Here is a 4,729-nt window from a genome sequence, read left to right as displayed (position 1 = left end):
TCAAAATTATGAAATCGCAAAAAATTCTGTCAGAACTGGGATAATGAGATGGAAATGTTGTTGGCCATGGATCCAAGATTAGGCAGAGATCTCCAATTTATTTCTTAAAGCAGCTCATGAGCAAAAAACAAAAAAAGAATAGGAAAAATCAGAAAAACAAATGACAAAATGCATTTGAAAAATTACAATGGCAGGCCTATTATACTAAAATACTTAGTTATTTGTTGTTATAAAAAAAGGATTATAACAACGGTGTTAAACTAAACCTTATGATCATTGACTCTTCTTAATAGTGTTTGAGATAGCTGTGTTGACCTGATCAACCCTTGGCTAAAATTATAGGATGCCACATTTAGAGCACAACCTGCAAGAATGTATGCTGGCCAGTGTGTGTGTGTGAGAGACACTGAGTGTGAATGAGTGAGAGATTGTGTCTGAAGAGACACTAAGGCAAATCAATTATTTTGCCAATACAGCTGTATTTAAAATGTGTGGGCCCACAGGGCAAATTCTGCCCAGTAAAAAAAATGACCATGGATGGATTTGGTTAAATTTCCTGGTAGGAACTGAAGTAACAATATGAAAAAACAAAGAATGAAAAGAGAAAAATAAAAAGAGAAAAAACAGTGCCACATTTGCGCAGCGCATAACATGTCTGCCTTTCTTTGCAGCATAACACGTCTGCCTTTCTTTTCAGCATATCGTGATGGAGCTGATCTTTGTCAAAAGTATGAAATATTGTCTTGTAACTTTTGTATTGTGACAAAGTGGGTTGAGTATTGTCCAAGATGCCTAATAAATAGTGGGTTGATAGTGGAACTCAAGACAAAGAGATAACTGAGTTGAATTGACTAATTATAAGAGTACATTGAAATTTATTGTGAGAAAAATGCAAAAAGTTGCAAATAATGATCAAAAGTCAAATTTATGAAAAACAAATGAGAATATATGGATTAAAGTCCTGCTGTTAATGAAGGCAGAAAGGACACCACTCAGCCCACATGACCTTTCTACAGGTAACATCATGAAGGACAATGGGACAGATGAGCAGATGATTGAAATCACATGTTGTTTTCACTAACAAAAATAATTAAGCTTTAATTTACAGATAGCAGCAGCTCAATTCCAGGAAGGATTCTGGAACAAGTCTAACAAAAAGAACCAGTAACTATGCTTTGTAATTTCAGAAGAAGTGATCAACAGTGTGACATTTGAGTCCATGCCTCTCAACTTAAAATAAACCAACTGACTTCAGCAACCCCCCCCAACTGAACTGAGGGATCAAGGAAATGCTGACAATGAGAGAAAGAGTCCATTGCAACGAACGACTCACTGGAGACACCCTGGTGAAAGATGTAATGATTGATGACAAGGTTAACAGAATGATCAAATCATGAATGGAAGAAAAGACAAACTTGACCAGAAACACAGTAATGAGAGGAACTGTGCAAAGAAAAGAGAATCAACAGAGATGAGTACAAGCTCAAACAATAGTCAACATCAACCAACTTTCCTATGATTGGATGTTCAGCCCTTGAATAGATTCAGTAGCAACTTAATAATAACCCCATCAAAACAAAAAATTATTGCGGAGAAAAATATATTACGCAACATAGAAAACAATGATAATGATTAAAAAAGAAAAGAAACTAAAATAATGTTAACAATTAATTTAAGAAATTGATATAGCATAATGGGAATTAAGACAATTCATGAAGGAAAAATTTTGAACTAAAAATAACTTTAAAATAAATCTTAAAGGGTACTCAGATGTAACTTGTCAATACAAGGGTATACTTAATTAATTTAAGGCTACAGTTGAAATTAAAGCAAGTATTAACAAATATTAAATTTTAATTTTAATTGATAAGAATACAATTTGATTCAAAATGCAATTGATTAATTAAAATGATATCAAGTAGTGCTTGATAGAAAGGATAGAAAGTTTATAGACTTACAAGAACTTATTGAAATCCAATAACTAACAGGCCCTTGTGAACAATCTAAATGGCACCAGAGGGGGGTCAAGAATAGATATTTAGCATTCACATGAAGGACAGATTGATGAACCAATGAATACTTTTGAATATTCTCAGTCCAGATGCGCAATGGTTTTAAACCAGTGCGCAAAGGGGGGAGTAAGGTATAAGGAAATTAAAAATTAAAATGAAGATAAAATTAAAGGCATTTTAAATTAAAAAGCATTTTTTGCAAAGTTTTGTGAAATTTGTGGCAAAAACAAAGTTAAGAAAAGAACAGCGACAAAAATAGGCCATATATCAGTATACCATGTGGACATGATATAGATGGGTAAAAGCAATGAAATCAGCAGAGGAGGGCAGGAACAGAAATTAAATTTCTAACAGAGAAGTAATCCTTAGATTGAAAAACTATCAGAAATAAGGTCAGATTATATGTCAACTAGAGAGAAAAATAAAAGATTAAAAATAAGTTGCATACGAACACAAGGAAGTTTTAATAATAAATAAGATATAATGCTAATGGTTTAAAAGGTTGATAGAAAAACTTTTGGATTGTTAGATATAAAGAAAAAGAAATGTACATATAAGGAATATGTAAGATAGTGCAAAACGTTATTTGCTAGAGTTATTTTTCTAATTGTCTAATGAGTTTATTGAATGACTATTATGAGATAAATGTAACATTGCTCTGAAGCTTTCTTAGTTAGAGTGATTACATGAGACATAATTAGTTTATTCATGATAGTTTATTTAGAAATTAGTAGAAACGAAGAAAATGTATTCAGTTTAGTATTGAACTGAGGAGCTATGAGAATGAGAAGCAACACGCGAGATTAAAAAGGTCAAAATGGAATTTATTGTTTAAATTTGGTAATAAAATAGACAGTAAGCGAAATGTATTGCAATTTATTAGATAGGTGTAAAGTGTTCTGTTCACTAAAATTGACTGACTAAAAGATGGATTCTTCGAATTTAAGAAATGATATTCTCTCATAAAAAGTGATAAAAACGAGAGAGTTATGTTTACCCAGCCATATTCTGAATTAATAGTCATATGGATCAAGTAGAACAAAAATGCATAATAAATCAATTAGACTACTATAATAAGCAGATATTTATTATAATGCTTTGTCTGCATTAGGAGAAAAACAATTATGTGAAAAAAGTAAACTGACTTATGTTTGGTGATCAGTGTTGCACTTTTACTAAATAATATTGCGCAGGGAGGAAAATTTAGCGATTACGATTGAGTCAAGAAAAACTTAAGAGCAGAAGTTAAGGAAAACTTAATGAAAAGTTTTGAAAATTAAGGTTTGCTCAATTAGGGATATTGAAAGTGGGTTATTATTCTGTTGTGTACTTTGTATATTAAGATCATTAGTTGGAAAACCACGGTTAAACGAATGAAAATGCGGAAAAAAGATAATGAAAACTAATTTAAGAGGCCAACCAAATTGATATTTACAAACCCTGGATGTTGATTAAAGGAGGAATTAAGGATGAAGAAGATGATTGATGAGCCAGACCCTAGAGGATATCTACACCGCAAGAAAACTTTCAATAGTATAAGAGACTTTTATGTTTGATATACTCTACATAACTGTGACAATAACATGCAATGCAAGAACAAAGGTATACACACACTTATAACAATGTTTCAGTTTGTCTGACTAGGAGACCTCGATTCTTTTACTTTTTCCATTAAACAAAAAAGAAAGAACAACTAAAAGAAATAAAATGTATGGAAGAAGATGTTTGGCTCGAGTGCTCCTCCGGAGTGTGGTGGCTTAATCCAGTAATTGGAAAGGAGAATGGGTGACTCAGTTGGGTCACTAGGTAGCATAACTGAGGGAGCTGGATTTTGAAATTACACTCTGGAAAAAAACTAGTGAAAGTGAGGCTTAGATAAGCCTCAGAGGAGGGAATGTTGAAGATTTTATTATTTAGAAAACAAGTAATTTTGCTATATATTTGGACACAATTATTTCTTCTGTCTGTGACTTTGGATTTCCTCTGTGTATGTGAAAGACCTTGAATGGAATGTTGTTTGCTGCAGAAAATTCTATTCTGAGAAGTCACATGGTAAAAGACCTTTACCCAAAACTATCTATAGGGTGTGTTACCTTCTTTGGAAGAAGAAGTATGTATATAACTCTGAACCAAAAGGTACTCGGGAGCGCGCACTGGAAGGCCAGAGGGCCAGAGAGCGTTAGAGCGCCGTTCTATGGAACGGGACGGCGTTCGAAAAAATAAAGTCTAATTATTTCTGGCATCAAAGATCTCTGCGAAATTATTTTTCAGAAAGATTGAAAACCACAACACACTCAGACTTGCACTAATGTATTGTACATGTATGTATGTGTTATTCATGTGTGCACTTTTAGAGAGCTGCTCTCCAAATCTCATTGTACCGTGTATAATGACAATAAAGGCTTTCAATTCAATTCAATTCAATTCAATTCATACCAGTCGACTTTGTCCTCCTCCTTAGATCCGTTTGTTGGTGCATAGCACTGTATGATGGTGGGTGTGATTACAGTGCTTTGAATCGCAGTCTGCTCTGATCATCCTTTCACAGAGTGGTTCCCATTCTACATGGTTCGGACATTCCATGCTCCAACGTGGATCTAACGTTTGGGCTGGGCAAACAAGTTTGTCACACTCCTAACATCCTGCTGGTGGCCTTGGTCAGAAGTGGTCTTGCAGCAAGTTGGCTGTGCCGTTTGGCTCAAGTCCACTGCAGGCTC

The sequence above is a fragment of the Siphateles boraxobius genome, unplaced genomic scaffold (genome assembly GCF_051911475.1).
Source record: "Siphateles boraxobius isolate OS27281-9 unplaced genomic scaffold, OSU_SipBor_1 25, whole genome shotgun sequence".
NCBI lineage: Eukaryota > Metazoa > Chordata > Actinopteri > Cypriniformes > Leuciscidae > Siphateles > Siphateles boraxobius.
Note: the sequence above shows the minus strand (reverse complement) of the source record.